The sequence below is a fragment of the Hemiscyllium ocellatum genome, chromosome 28, assembly GCF_020745735.1.
Source record: "Hemiscyllium ocellatum isolate sHemOce1 chromosome 28, sHemOce1.pat.X.cur, whole genome shotgun sequence".
NCBI classification, from domain to species: Eukaryota; Metazoa; Chordata; class Chondrichthyes; order Orectolobiformes; family Hemiscylliidae; genus Hemiscyllium; species Hemiscyllium ocellatum.
Window position 1 is genome coordinate 47,730,466 of NC_083428.1, and position 17,239 is coordinate 47,747,704.

Here is a 17,239-nt window from a genome sequence, read left to right on the forward strand (position 1 = left end):
TCGTTATGAAGTGGTTGAATTTGTCACTCATGGATTGAAGGCCATTATCACTCATCAAATGTCAGAAAGGTCTGGACTGTAGTGACTGTGGAGCGTCGTCGGGTATTCTACAATCTCCCTAGTAACCGTTGCTGTTCAGCTGGTCTCACTCAGAGGAGACAGCGACGACAAGACTATCAGTTCCTGGGAGAGTGACAAAGTCTACTCCAAATGTCAGTTCAGGGTCAGTCTGGGTTGCCATTGTGTGCTTGTTTGGTCTGGTACTCACTGCCAGCACTGCACTGCTGGAGGTGGGATTTAGACTCATTTCTCATGTCTGTCCAGGGCTGCACTCCTGCTTTCCTCAGACTAGATTCGATTCCTCGATGGTTCACACAGATAGGCGTCAGCATCTCTTTTCTCATCTCCTTATGGAGCATGAGTTTATGTCCTTTATACACAAAGGCATCTTGGGCCATCACTTTATCATTGTGTCTTCTAACAACAGTGCGTCCTTAATAAAACTGAGAATGGTGAAGAAACTCAGCAGGGCACGCAGCATCTCTGGAGAGAGAAATCGAGTTACTGTTACCAGTCCAGTTAAGACTCTTCCTCAGACCAACAGTGGGTCCTAATGCTCTCAGACCATCCTCTCATTACTACTTTGCTATTTTGGGATACAGCTCTCGAAGTTTTGCATTTGTGAAGAAGTTTGATTCAATGTCTCTGCTGGTTGGTCACCTCCTCAGCATTTCGAGCTGTTTTCTCTCATTGAAGATTTCCCACTGTATCATCTCTCAACTCTCTTCATTGGGAATGTTGCTCTTGACAGAATGTTGGCAATGGTAGATCCATTTCTTTTGCTTGTCTGTCACATCCAGGTGATATGCAAATGAAGGAGCAGGCAGGAGCAGTTTGAGGAAGATGGTTTGAAGTGGCTTGTGGTTGGTCTCCACTGTCACGTTGTCTCATCCAAACAGGTATTGATGAAAATGCTCATGATCAAAGATAACAACCAGACACACCTTCTCAGTCTGAGCATTGCGTTGTTCAGTTTGTGTTAACATCCTGAATGTAAATACAACACACAATCCTCGGTGCATTCATGTTGCTCCAAATCTTGTCTCTCTAACATCACACTGCATCGTCACGTCATCATTGACCTGACAAGAGTTCAGCTCTGGCTCTGTTACCTCTTCCCACCCTACCTCTTGCAAAAATGCCATCCCGTATTCCCAATTCCTCCGCCTCCGCCACATCTGCTCCCAGGAGGACCAGTTCCACCATAGAAAACACCAGATGGCCTCCTTCTTTAGAGACTGCAATTTCCCTTCCCACGTGGTTAAAGATGCCCTCCAATGCATCTCATCCACATCCCGCACCTCTGCCCTCAGACCCCACCCCTCCAACTGTAACAAGGACAGAACGCCCCTGGTGCACACCTTCCACCCTACAAACCTTCGCATAAACCAAATCATCCGCCGACATTTCCACCACCTCCAAAAAGACCCCACCACCAGGGATCTATTTCCCTCCCCATCCCTTTCCGCCTTCCGCAAAGACCGTTCCCTCCGTGACTACCTGGTCAGGTCCACGCCCCCGTACAACCCACCCTCCTATCCTGGTACTTTCCCCTGCCACTGCAGGAACTGTAAAACCTGCACCCACACCTCCCCCCTCACCTCTATCCAAGGCCCTAAAGGAGCCTTCCACATCCATCAAAGTCTTACCTGCACATCCACTAATATCATTTATTGTATCCGTTGCTCCCGATGAGGTCTCCTCTACATAGGGGAGACTGGGCACCTCCTAGCTGAGCGCTTTAGGGAACATCTCCAGGACACCCGCACCAAGCAACCACACCGCCCCATGGCCCAACATTTCGACTCCCCCTCCCACTCTGCCGAGGACATGGAGGTTCTGGGCCTTCTTCACCGCCGCACCCTCACCACCAGACGCCTGGAGGAAGAACGCCTCATCTTCCGCCTCGGAACACTTCAACCCCAGGGCATCAATGTGGACTTTAACAGTTTCCTCATTTCCCCTTCCCCCACCTCACCCTAGTTCCAAAATTCCAGCTCAGCACTGTCCCCATGACTTGTCCTACCTGCCTATCTCCTTTTCCACCTATCCACTTCACCCTCTCCTCCCTGACCTATTACCTTCATCCCCTCCCCCACTCACCCATTGTACTCTATGCTACTTTCTCCCCACCCCACCCTCCTCTAGCTTATCTCTCCACACTTCAGGCTCACTGCCTTTATTCCTGATGATGGGCTTTTGCCCGAAATGTCGATTTCGCTGCTCCTTGGATGCTGCCTGAACTGCTGTGCTCTTCCAGCACCACTAATCCAGAATCTGTTATCATTGCTTGTTTGATTCTAGTGAAAGCTGCTTCCTGCTCTGTGCTCCAATACCACTGCACATTCTTAGCAGGGAGCTTGTGTAGAGGTTCACTCCAATGACAAATTAGGCAAGAACTTTGAGCAATAGTTCACAAATCCAACTAATTGTTGCACTGCTTTCACATCTTGTAGTCACTGCCTCTCTGCTACAGCTCCCACTTGTCTGAATCTGAGCAAAGTGCTTTTTGCTGTTCGTACATAACCTAAGGATTCAACTTCAGATGTTTCAGTTGTTTCACTTTCTTTTTCAGCTTCAGATTTATCAGACAAGCTTTCTCTGACAGTCCCTCTGGATTCTCATTGTGTTTCCTGATAACTTCTTCTTTTATATTATTTAGTAATGGGAGATTACCGAGGAAAAGGGTGTTCGAGGACAACAACATCAGATCCAACACCAAGATCATGGTTTACAGAGCTGTGGTGGTTCCCGCCCTCCTATATGGTGCTAGAATTGCCTATACCTCAAGGCACTGGAGCAGTACCACCAACACTGCCTGTGCAAGATCCTGCAAATCCACTGGGAAGAAAGACACGGCAACACCATTGCCCACGACCAGGCCAATAACCCCAGCTTCGAGGCACTGACCCTTGATTGGCTGCGATGGGCCTGGGCACATCATCCCAATGACTGACATGAGACTCCCTGAGCTGGTGCTCCACTCCCAGCTCTGAAACGGCATGCAAGCCCCAGGTGGACAGGGGAAGTGCTTTTGGGATACCCTTTAAGGCCTCATGGGGAAGTGCAGCATTCCCAGTGACCTGGGAATCACTGGCCCAAGACCGTCCTAAGTGGAGGAGGAGCATCCGGGAAGGTGTTCAGCACCACAAGACTTGATGTCAGGAAAAAAACGGAAACCAGGTTCAAACAGCTAATGGAGCACACTGCCACACCAACGCCCAAACACCCCTTCCCATGATCATCATCTTACCCAAGTGTAACAGAGGCTGCAGTAGCCACATCAGTCTGTACAGACTCACCCTGCAAGGGACCACCAATGTTAACGATTATCATTTTTAAAAATCATAATGGAGGACAGAGGAAGTACTCAGGTGTTGCTGAATTCAATGCTGTAAACTGTCAAAGTTGGGAGTAGGGTATTATTCCCTTGTGATCACTTACCATTTCACTAATGTGGAACCCAACATTATCACATTTACTGGGATCTCCACAAAATCCCACTCACTTGGAATCCCACATAGAACATAGAATGTTACAGCCCTTTGGCCCTCAATGTTGCATCGACCTGTGGAACCAATCTGAAGCCCATCTAACCTATTCTATTCCATTCTCATCCATAAGCTTATCCAATGACCATTTGAATGCCCTTAAAGTTGGTGAGTCTCCTACTGTGCAGGCAGTGCGCTCCACAACCCTACTACTCTCTGAGTAAAGTGCTTACCTCTGACATCTGTCCAATATCTATCACACCTCAATTTGAAGCTATATCCCCTCGTGCTAACCATTGCTATCCGAGGAAAAAGTCACTCACTGCCCACCCTATCTAACCCTCTGATCATCTTATATGTCTCAATTAAGTCAACTCTCAACCTTCTTCTCTCTAATGAAAACAGCTTCAGTCCCTCAGCCTTTCCTTTAAGACCTTCCCTCCATACCAGGCAATATCCTCGTAAATCACCTCTGAACCCCTTCCAAAGCTTCTACATCTTTCCGATAATGCAGTGACCAGAACTGTACGCAATACTCCAAGTGCGGCTGCACCTGAACTTTATACAACTGCAGCATGACCTCATGCATCCGAAACTCAATCCCTCTACCAATAAAAAGCGAACACACCATATGCCTTCTTAACAAGCCGATCAACTTGGCTGGCAACTTTCAAGGATCTATTTACATGGACACTGAGATCTCTCTGCACATCTACACTACCAAGAATCTTACCATTAGCCCACTGCTCTGTATTCCTGTTACTCCTGCCAAAGTGAATAACCTCACACTTGTCTGCATTAAACTTCATTTGCCACCTCTTAGCCAAGCTCTGCAGCTTATCTATGTCCCTCTGTAACCTGCAACATCCTTCATCACTATCCACAACTCCACCGACTTTAGTGTCACCCGCAAATTTACTAACCCATCCTTCTATGCCCTCACCCAGATCATTTATAAAAATGACAAACAGCAGTGGACCCAAAACAGATCCTTGTGATACACCACTAGTAACTAAACTTCAGGACAAATATTTCCCATCAACCAACATCCTCTGCTTTCTTTCAGCTAGCCAATTTCTGATCCAAACCGCTAAATCACCCTCAATCTCATGCCTCCGTATTGTCCCATTCACCAAGAATCCTATATTGTCCCATTCACCAGGAATCCCACATTGTCCCATTCACTGAGAACTCCACATTGTCCCATTCATTGGAATCCCATATTATCCCATTTACTGGACACCCTTTATTGTCCCATTCACCAGGAACCCCATGTTGTCCCATTTTCTGGCCACACCTCATTCCCCTATTTGTTAGAGCTCATTCCCAAATCTCTTTTCTAGTCAGCATTCTTCCTTCTGCTCTTGTCAGGTTTTCAACTATTTTGAGATTTTATTCCCATTTCCGGTTGTGTTTTATTGACAGGTTGTGAAATTTCAGCTCTATATTGTCGAGTTTATTCCAATTCTGATACTCCAGCAGAGCCTTCTTCAGATCAGACATATGGCAGTCGCAATGTATTGGGGTAAATCAGACCCTAGCTGGAAAAGAACTACTCAAGGTAGGATCTGGAGGAACTGCTTGCTGTAACAAACACAGAAAAAAAAGGTTTACTACTCTTGTCGATCATTCCAGTAGTCACTAAAATCTCTTTAATTCTTTGCCCCTTAGAAATGCCATGTCTCTGGAGTCACAAACAGGAACCTTCGATCATACATCACAATTTCTGACCTGCTTCCGTCTCCTAGCCTTGGGAAGATGTATACTCGAAATCCAAATGAGTATCTACAGTAATAAACAGCCATTATCCACTGGGGTAGTGTCTGTGTTCTGAGACAGTCAGCTCTCCATTTTTAGCATTCTTGCCTTAAAACTGTCTGTTGGAGGAATAATAATCATCATTCGAGAACTGCAAATAGTTTAAAGACAAGAAATTTAATAAAATAAACATGAATTATACAGTAATAATTTGAGCCTTATAATTAAAGATGATATTTTTCATTCTAGGTGGCCTGATTCTGCCAGTCTCAATCAGTCTCTGAGTTAATCTCGAGCCAGCTCCTGTGTGAGTGCTCTGTCTCCTAAATTATTGCCGCTCAGAGACCTCTGTTATCCCCATTACTGTCTCCTCCACCTCACAGCAACAAGTCCTTGGTTTACTATGTCCTCATTGCTCAGAATCCTGATCAGGATTACAGTATAATATAGTACAGGAGGAGGCTATTCAGCCTCTCATTGCTGTGCTAGCTCTTTGAAAGAGCTCTCCAAATAGCCCTCCCCTCTTTCCCCTTCAAGGTTTTCCATTTGAAAGTTGTTATTGAACCTCCCACTACTGCCATATCAAGCAGTGCATCGCAAACAAAGTCAAAGAAAGACTTGCATTATCTCACAATAATTCTTCTCATTCTTAAGGTTTATCTTTATTGAGGGACTCCCGATTATGTAACTAACCAACTGAGACACCCATGGCACTGTTTGTGAAGGATTGTGCCTGGGGCATGTGTTATTTCATGCTAAATGTCATCACTTGTGGCTGGAGAGGCTGATTTAAGAATGGCAGCTCATGGTTTCAAAAAGGTTCATGTTGGCTACACTTTCACTGAGTTTGAAGGCTATGGATTCAAATCTAACTCCCAAGGCTTGGATGCAAGTTCTAGTCTGATACTTGAGTGATGTATTGATGGGGAGCTGGAATTGTTAAATCAAGGCTGGGACTGCCCTCTCGAGTGGATGTTAAAGATCCCATGATGCTACATTTACAAAAACAAGGAGAGACAGCCCCAATGTCCTGGACAACATTGACACTTCAGCCAACACTGTCAATATTTTGGCATGGTTGCTTCACTGTTTGTGGGATCTTTCTGTGCACAAATAAGGTGCTGGCTTTCAACATTGCAACAGCGACTACACTCCATAAGCACTTCATTGGTGATTAAGTTGTTTATGATTTCCTGAGGATGTAAAAGGTGCCACATAAATGCACATACTTTTCCACATGGTGTTCAAATAGGTCCCCCTCCCCTACACAACTGGCATTTACTGTTCAGGCCACTTCATTCTATGTTAATTTTTCAATTTCAGTGTCTCTCCAGTGTTGACATCAACATCACCCCACTATTAACATCCTGGGGCAATAAGTAACCAGAATCTTAATTGGACGCACTACACAAACATGGTGGCTACAGTGATCAGATGCCAGTAATCCTGCAGCACTCCCTGACTCCCCAAAGCTCGTCTACCATCACCAAGGCACAGGTCAGGGGTGTGATGGAATATTCCCCACTTGCCTGGATGGGTGCAGCTCCAACAACAGCTAGGAAGGTGGGACCATCCAGGACAAAGCAGCTCGCTTGATTGATTAGATTAGATTAGATTAGATTACTCACAGTGTGGAAACAGGCCCTTCGGCCCAATGAGTCCACACCGACCCGCCGAAGCGCAACCCACCCATACCCCTACATTTACCCCTTACCTAACACTACGAGCAATTTAGCATGGCCAATTCACCTGACCCGCACATCTTTGGACTGTGGGAGGAAACCGGAGCACCCGGAGGAAACCCACGCAGACACGGGGAGGACGTGCAAACTCCACACAGACAGTCACCTGAGTCGGGAATTGAGGCAGCAGTGCTAACCACTGTGCCACCGTGCCGCCCACAAACATTCACAAACATCCACTCTCTCCACGAACAATGTTCAGTAGTAGCAGTGTGTACTATCTACAAGATGCACTGCAGAAATTCACCAAAGATCCTCAGACAGCACCTTCCATACCCACTTCCATGTAGAAGCACAAGGGCAACAGACACATGGGAATACTACCCCCTGCAAACTCGCCTCCAAACCACTCACCATCCGGACTTGGAAATATATCGACTTTCCTTCAGCATCACTGGGTCAAAATCTTGGAATTCCCTCCCTTATGGCATTCAGAGTCAACCCACAGCAGGTGGGTTGCAGTGGTTCAAGAAGGTAGCTCACCACCACCTTCCCAAGGGCAACTAGAGATGGGCAAGAAATGCTGGTCCCAGCCAGCGATGCCTGAATCCCTTGAATGGATCTAAAAGATTGGTTTGCACTCTCTGGGCCCATTAGTTAGAAAGGGAACCCCCAATCTCAGTGGAATTCAATGGGAAGCAAAGTTTCAGCCACTGGTCCGTGTGAGGGAAACAGAAATCATGAAACAAGAAGTTTCCATTTATGTAGCACCTTTAAAAATCTTAGGACATCTAACAACACTTTATAGCCTTCACTGAGATATAAGAGCAGAATCAGGCCATTCAACCCATTGAGTCTGCTCCTACACCAATTTGGTTAATGTCCAGTGTGTATGTCTCAAGAACATGCCAATAGATTGGCAAAATTTAGAAAGGTTCAGTTGGATGGTCACGGAAACATGGGCTGACCATTTAGATCCCCCACCCTCGAGCTTGTCGTCCATCGTTCACTCCCCTTTCACCATGGCTGACCACAATGCTAAGGAGAAACAAGGTTGATGACACAGAACACACACAACAGGCTGGAAGGAAACAGGACAAGGTTGATCACAAAGCCTCTTTCTGTCCATCACTGACATGAGGCTGGCTGAAGGTGTTAGGGGGAAGGTTCTATCCATTGACCTAAATGGAATGATGTTGGCCAAGTGGAACTGCACAAAGTGAAGCCTCATCATGTAGGCCGCTCCTCACTCAGCTCAGTGGTGAATGTGGTCATCGCTTGTTCCATCAGCAGCTGCACTCTGGATAGCAGGAGGAAGAGGCTGGGCCCTCAGATTGTCCCAGACACGGAGAAATCAGCATACGGCTCCAAACGTGGATGTTATCGGCATGTCATTCACACACACCCCCTGAGCAATCAAACCAGTAGAATCTATGCTTTTGGAGATGGTGGACTGCTCGGTGATGGTTCAGACTGGTCCATGATTCTCTTTGAAGGTCCTCGGCAGAGGACAGGGGTCATGAGCCACATGTGAGGGAGTGGCCACTGTCTCCAGGCCACCTTGTAGTGAGGTGTTCAGGTCTGATGATGGTCAGCATTGCTGGGACTGGTGGAAGATTAACCCTGAGAGAACAGGTATAGTTAGACTCCACTTCCCCATTTTATTAGTGATAGTGCCCCCACACTGGTGACCCCTTCCCATTAGTGGAAAGTGCCTGCACCAACGGGTAACCTACTGGATCCAGATGCCCTTCTAACCTGCAGTTCCCTCCAGTCATCCTGTCATAGGATCCCTACAGTGTGGAGGTAGGGCATTTGGCTCATTGACTCCAAACCGACCCTCTGAAGACCATCCCATTCAGATCCTCTCCCTGTAATTCTCCATTGCTCATGGCCAATCTACCTAACCTGCACATCCTCAGAGGAAACCAGAGCACCTAGAACAATATGGACAATTTTCTATGACCAATCCACCTAACCAGCACATCCTAGGAGGACACCAGAGCACCTGAAAAAAATCCATATGGTCATTGGGAGAATGTGCAAACTCCACGCAATCCCCCAAGGATGGAATCAAAGCCGGGTTCCTGGTGCTATAAGGCAGCAGTGCTGACCACTGAGCCACCTTGTACGCTCCTTGTGTATAGTGCCTCAGTACTTCCTGCAAACTTCTATGAAAGCAATCTGCTATATATCACTGACGTTGCGTCTCCTGTGTGGAAGAGCCCTTTGCGGAGGATATTATTGTGAAGCTGATCTACCCAGTCACATACCTGCTGCGAAGTAGTTACACAAACTGCTTTACTAATTGGAGTCTCCTCAGATGTTGCTCCTGACTTCTGGTTCAGTAGGAGCAGGGAGGGTCCAGAAGACCCTCTATGCATCTGACATTGGATGAGGACCCCTCCTTTCCATCTCGCCTGTTAGAGTTCTGTCCTTTTGGCAGACTGAGAATGACCAGATCAGCCATGGTTTCATTGAACAGCATTGCAGAATCAACAGGGTAAATGGCCTACTCCTGGCACTTTACAGGCTCTACGCCCTCCTCTAAATGTTCTCATGTCACAGAACAAGTGGCACTGGAACAGCATCCCCTGTAATCCCAAAATACAAAACATCCTGATTCACCCAACAATGTACCCCAGTCACTCAGTCTGCAGTACAGTGATTGTTAATAGAGTGCTACAGGGAGTATTGCCTTTACTTAACTAAGTAAATTAATGAAACTAGGTAAAACGATTATTAATAAAAGTAAAATAGTATCTCCAATGAAAAACAATCAAATAAGTAAGGAGATAACATTTGGCATACATTACTGTAAAGAAAAGTGATGTGCCATAACTGAAACACTTGCGAGTTTACAGACAACACTGCAGTCCCGAAGGACCATATCTCCAATAAGACTCTGCAGCTCAAAGCTTCTGATTTGTAGAACATTGCAGGGCACCAATGAAGGAGAGAATTGCCTATCCATTTCATTCCAGGAGGAGATTGCAGCCCTTAGTTAAGGTTGGGTTTAAGAGTTTGTCCATGATTGGCAGCAGGAGGATGTGCCTGTGCATCAGGAATATGTAAATATGAAGGACCCTTGGCATTGACTAACACTTGTCTTCATTGGTTAGAGCACTGAGCATAGTTGTTGGGATGTTACATTATGTCTGTACAAGACATTGCTAAGGCCACATTTGGAGCATCACATACAATTTTGGAGCATAGGAGGCTGAAGGGTGACCTTATAGAGGTTATAAAACCATGAGGGGCATGGATAAGATGAAGAGCCAAGGTCTTTTCTTTAGAGTAGGCAAGTCCAAAACTAGAGGACATAGGTTTAAGGTAAATGGGGAACAATTTAAAAGGGACCTACAGGGCAACATTTTCACAAAGAGGGCGGTGTGTGTATGGAATTAGCTGCCAGAGGAAGTAGTAAAGATGGGTACAACGACAACACTTAAAAGACATTTGGACAGATACATGGATAGGAAAGGTTTATGGGAGAATACAGGCAAATGTGACGAGTTCAGTTGAGGAAACCTGGTCGGCATGGACGGGTTGGGCCAAAGGGTCTATTTCTGTGTTGTATGACTCTGTAACTCTATAACAGGCACAAGGTACTTGATAAGAACACGGACCTTAGCTTGCGGAAAACCGACTCTCACTTCAAGGTGTATGACATCAATCAAGTGGGAGCAGAGAAAAGCAACATGTTGGTGATAGGGATCAGAAGAATCAAGGTAATAGATTTCATTCTCTACAGCAGCAGACGGGAGTCCCGAAAGCTGGGTTATCCGCTCAGTGCCAGGGTTAAAGATAGCACTCCCATGAATATAGAGCATGGAGGAATCCATTACTGTGCTTGTATTTAAGAGCCAGCAATACAGGAATGATGTTCTACTGGGAGAGTCTGAGGAATTAAGGTTCAAATTGAAAACCAGAACTTCAAAGGGAATCACCCCTGATTGTCAGCTGAGTCTCACACCGATTAGCACAAAATGAAATGCATGGCTGAAGGAGGTTTGTTTCACTGACACTGGCACCAATACAAGGAACAGAAGGCGGTATACTATTGGGGCAGCCTACACTTAAACTGGATTAGGATCATTATCCTCAGGGAATCAAGTAACTTGGGCAGTGCCCTTGTTTAACATCTCTTCCAAAAACCAATCTCTCGCTTTCTCAGTTCTACAATGCAGGGTCAGCCTTGTTATCAACTAACTCACAGTAGCCACAATATGACTAAGCTATTGGCAGTTTTTAATGAAGACTGTCGAATGATTCTGTTTCTTTGTCTTTGGGGAACTCTGAACCTGAATTTATTAGCTTCTTTCCAGTGAATCGTGGCACTTTTGCAACGATTCTTAATAATTTGACTCACCATCAACAATTAATTTGTTTCATTTTCTGTTGTATTGATTTTATTTGGATAATCATGATACTCACTTTGACTTCGGAAATCAGGGGAAGCCCAGATTTGATAGGCTCAGAGCCAACTGCTGGCTTTGGGTAATGTTCAAGCCACCTGCTGATGGTCCTGATGAAGGTGATGCAGTGCTAGCCATTTTGCTGGCCATTTGGTGCCTAAACAAAAGCTACACTGTGTCTAGTTTCTGAACCATATTCTTGTTTGTAACCATTTAACTATCACACAGTAGAAGCAAATACTGTTTGAGTAGGTGGCTGAGAGGATGATTTGCATATTTTCTGGTTAGTGGAGTGCATGACAAGTGCTTTTGCCATCCTCCATCTTGTTTTAGCTCATTGCCTTGGCTCACCCTTGTGTGATCCCTGTTCTAGGATCTTATAAACTTCAGTGAATGACGTTAAGTCCTTTAAATAATGAGAGGTCACACTTTCAAGGTGAGAGGTGGAAGGTTTAAGGGGGATACACACAGCAAGTACTTCACAGAGAGTGTGGTGGGGGTCTGGAAGCATTGCCAGCAGAGGTGGTAGAGGCAGGCATGGTAGATTCATTTAAGATGCGTCTGGACAGATGCATGAGTAGGTGGGTAGCAGAGGGATACAGATGCTTAGGAATTGACCGACAGGTTGAGACAGTACATTTGGATCAGCTCAGGCTTGGAAGACCGAAGGCCGTGTTCCTGGGCTGTATATTTTCTTTGTTCTTTGTTCTAAATGCTTCATGTTACATTATTTCACAAAGTATAATGCTTCATGGTTCCTGCCAGGGCTTACTGAGTTCTGGTTCCAGGTCCTCGAGGCCATTCAACAAAGATAATGAAATAGTTCTTATTCACATGGCTGGGATATCACGGTTAACAACGGCTTCAGCTAATGCAATGTGGAAGGTTGTGATGTTACCAGGAATGTACCTCAGACCGAGAGTTCAGTGTTTGCCAAAGGTCTGACAGCCAGAGTCACAATTTAACACCTCATGTTCCACAAGTGAGCACATCTTGCCCCAGACCATCTTTGAGCTGTTGAGGACTTTCCCAGATTTGCTGTGAAAGGTGAGAACCTGGGACTTCACCCATCCAGGTCATTGCCAGGATACAGTTGTGATTGATGCTGCCAATTAGAAGATGCACCTTTTGTGAGGCTGTCACCAGTTTTTGTAGGAACATGATTGTGTTCCAGCAGGGGCTATAGCATATCAGAGTAGTTTTACTGAAGATCTGTCTTAACAGCAATTCTTCATCAGCCAATGGTGTTTTTTTCCTGCTGACATCAGGAGATTTATTGTGTGCGAGCACACATCAGTTGCTCAAGTGTGTTGTCCTCAACATTGCAGAGATAATCCTCACAGTGTCCCTGGAACAAATACATTTCACATTTCTCAGGTTGAGAAACAGAGCAGACAAGTTGACAGGGCGAGTGAACCAGAGCATCAGGTGGTGTCTCTGCTGCCCCTAATGGCATCGACAAACTTGCCCTGAAATTCACTCTGGGTCCTGTATTCAGGGAGTATTGAAACTAGATCAATAAACAGTCAAGAGTGATGCCGAAGTATTTTGGCACTGGGTGGTTGTTTGAACACATGACTGGATCTGAGGTTTCTCACTGGCCTCAGGTGGTATGCTGAAATGGCTGATTCAGGCAGCATTTGGACAGAATCTCAATTTCACAAAAGCAGTTTCCAGAGATGATGTTTTCTCAATATCTTTCACTTGGAAAACCAGGGCTGGGTGTATGTGAAGAGCTGTAATGTCTATGTGCGTGCATACGTGTGCGTGTGTGTGTGTGTGTGTTTATGTGTGAGTTTTATTTGGTCTCCAAAATGCTTTTGGTGATATGGATCTTACACAGCTAGTGATTTTGAAGAGGTTCTATAGCATGTCTGTGTGCCCACATTCTCACATTGGCACTCATTAAAACTCAACATACAGCAGCCATAATTGTTCTGAAGCTTTTTCCAAAAATACCTGAATCAGGTATCTAAAGTCAGTGCTTCGATCAAATAGAATCATTTGGAGTTGAATGCTTTGCTCATTTTAGCTCTATCTCTCTATAATCGCTGGGAAAACCCAAACCCAACATCACTTTCATAATTGGTTTCTCTAACCTTCATGTTAACATTGCTTCCTCCAGCCTTCGCTGTACCAATTATTTAGAATTTGATAAGACATCCAGTTAAGCTCAAAGTCTATGTGCTGAAAATGTGTTGCTGGAAAAGCACAGCAGGTCAGGCAGCATCCAAGGAGCAGGAGAGTCGACTTTTCGGGCATGAGCCCTTCTTCAGGAATTCTTCAGGATTAGGTGCAGAACCTTGTGTTGGTGTAGGAAGGGGCTGAGGTGTAGTTTCATGGCACCTGGTAACATTCAAACAAGCTGCCTTATCATGGAGGGCCCAATCCTCTTTGGTGGTGGTGTGGCAATGTAGAACGTAGAATTTCAGCTACATGGAGAGCTGATTTGAAGGGTTGAATAGCCTCCTTATCGTGGTTGTTCCTTGTTCTTGAATGTAGGGGTTTCAGTGATGTCATTATTCTATTAATTCTGCACTACAAAAAAGTTAAAATCTCATCGCATGTTCATAAATTGTAGGCATATCTATTTTGTGTGTTCTTACCTTTCTTTTGACACTGAGTTCTTGACAGGCATTTTTGTATTTGGTAAAAACAATGACTGCAGATGCTGGAAACCAGATTCTGGATTAGTGGTGCTGGAAGAGCACAGAAGTTCAGGCAGCATCCAAGGAGCAGTGAAATTGACGTTTCGGGCAAAAGCCCTTCATCAGGAATTTTTTGTATTTGGCTATGTGTTTTTGTATTTTGTGTAGTCTTATTTGGGTATCGTGGAAGTGTATACCACTTTCATTTACTCTAGAGTCACATCACCAATGAATATCCAGAAATCACTGGTCCACTGGGCAGAACTCTGCGGTGCTTCATAGCATTGGTGATTTTTGAAAAGCTGTTTCTTTTAGGAATGAGATTGTGTAGCTTTTACCAGGAGTTGTGAGAGGCTTAGCTCACAGTGCCATCTAGCTGTTCCTCAGAATGCCCATGTGTGAGCGCAATGACTGGTACCACCTCACAGTACAATGACAAACTGTATCCGAGTCTTTCCTACTTTCAATTAAAGACTGAAATTTCACTGTCAGGTCTCTGAAAAATAAATAGCTCTCTCTTAAATAAAAAATCAGTTTTGAAGAGTTATAATTAACTTTTACATTGTGCAGCTCTTTGCAACATTGTGGCTTCAAGATGCTGATTAGGGAAACTGAAGTCGTATTTATGTCTGACAGTGGAACGATTGAATTGAAATGTGGAAGTGAAATAAATAAGATTGCATCTTTATAGCCCCTTTCACAATCTCAAAACATTCTGGGACATTTTACAGCCAATGAAGCAGTTCTGAAAGTGTAGATGCTGTTGTTGGAAATTTGGCAGAATCTGCACATAATAAACTGACACAAACAGCCATCAGTGATAATGATCAGACCATCTGACTTAGGTGTTGGTAGAAGGATTGATCTTGGTCAAAGTCTACTATATCTTCTTTGAATGGTGAACTTGAGAGGGCAATGTGAGTTTTGGTTTAACATTGCACCTGACCATGCAGCATTCCCTCCATACTGCACCAAGATGCCAGCCTCGTTTGCTTGCTTGAGTCTCCAGATTGGGATCAACTATGTGGCACAGCAGGTAGCAATCTCACCTCTGAATCATAAAGTCCACAGTTCAAATCTCACAACAGGGCATAAGAACCTGATGTTGATACTCCAATGAGGGAGAACTGCATTGTCAGAGGTGCCATCTTTAAGAGGGATGTTAAACCACTCCCTTCACCAGTGTCTGATCAGGTTAATATAAAAGATTCTATGGGGAGCTCTCCCAGGTGTCCTGGCTAATACCTGAATGGATATTACAAAGATTGTCTTGTCATATATTTTGGTTGGCTGATGATGGGATTAAGAAGCATTGATCAAAGCACAAACTGTGTTTCAGCAAAAAAGAGTGCAATCATTCACTAATATTAATCACTGGGACCTCTCCTGTTTTCATTTCAGTGCCTCTTTCCCAGTTAAATGCCATCATGACTGAATTAGAGTGCCATTGTTATAATGAAGTGAAGTTGTTATTGATTTGAGCTGCAAGACTTACCTTGGTTGATAATCAGACTCATAGCAAAGCATTTGTGGGTGATTACACACTGCTAAACTCCACACAGCAGTTACTGCTCTCATCCTTGGTTTCCAGTGAGTTAAGCAGCTGCACCTCAGGCTGGTGGCTAGAAGGTTACACCACCAGATTCAGCAAGATCACACATAGCTCTCAAACTACCTAATGACCCTTGTTGTGAAGTGTCTACACACAGACAGTGAGGCAAAGATAATCAGCTCAGCTCTGACAACCCATTTGTCACTTCCTGCAGTGGCTGATCAATTAGATATTGAGGTAGTTGCATATTTGTGGGATCAGCAGTGAGAAACATCTGGAATGAAATTGGGGAGGACAGCAAATAAAGGAAATCAACTCTGGCAAATGCTTGTCTCTGTGAAACTTCCATCTGTGTGAGTCTCTGAATTGTTCATGGCACGTTTAGCACTGGTCCTAATCCAGTTACTGTTTGTGGCTGACACTGGAATTCACTTGACTTCAACAAGGAAAATCTACTTTGAGATCTCCAGTGAAGATTTGAATTCATGCAAGATTGTGTGTGACCTGTGTGGGAAGCTTAGTGTTCTTTTTCTCTCCATCCTGAAGCTGGCTGAGGTGATACCACATCACTTCAGCCCTTGATTGATCACCATGGAAATACTCAACACACCGCTCCGTAATTGCACCCACTCCCGAACAAGTTGGATTAAAACATGAAAAACAAGTTAATGAAGAACAGCAAACACCATTCTGAGAATTGAGAGATATTCTCAAGTTTCAACACATTAGACTGACCCCGAATCATACTGTGCTATAGAATGCTCTGCAATACTGAACCCACTGACTCCCACACCTACCACGTTTCTACTTCTTTGTACTGATTTCCAAAAGAATTCTTCCATTCCTTCAAATTCTGGGGTGGTTTGGTGGCTCAGTGGTTAGCACTGGGGCCTTGCAGCCAGGGGCCTAGGTTTGATTCCAGCCTTGGAGGACTGTTTGGAGTTTGCACATTCTCCGTGACTATGTAGGTTTCCTCCCACAGTCCAAAGATGTGCAGGCAAGGTGGATTGGCCATGGCAAATGCAAGGTTACAGTGACAGGGTAGGGAGGGTGGATTTGGGTGGGATACTCTTTGGAAGGTCGGGGGGGTTGAATGACCTGTTTCCACACTGTAGGGATTCTATCCACGTTTTTTTTTGGACAGCAGCTGATGCTTTTCATGCTGTTTTCATGCTTTTGTGGCACTGTAGTAGTGTCCCTACATCTAGAACAGCTCCAGAGGTGTATAACTTCTCTGAACAGATGGATTAGAAAATATCCACTCAAACAGGCTGCTCTGTCCGGCTGGTATCAATCTTCTTGAGCATTGCTGGAGCTGCACTCATCCAGGCAAGTGGGGAGTATTCCATTACATCCCTGACTTGTGTGCTTGTAGATGGTCTTTTGAGAGTCAGGTGGTGAGCTGCTCATAAAATTCTCGCCTTCTGACCCTCTCTTGTAACCACAATATTTATATTACTGATCCAGTTCATTTCCTGGTAAATGGTAACTCCCAGGATATTGATAGGAGGAACCTTGGTGATAGTTATGCTATTTAAAGTCAAGGTGCATTAGATTCTTTTGAAAATTAGGACTGCCTCATACAAATGTTACTTGCAGCCACCACAGAATTTTCCTACTGTGAAGCTTA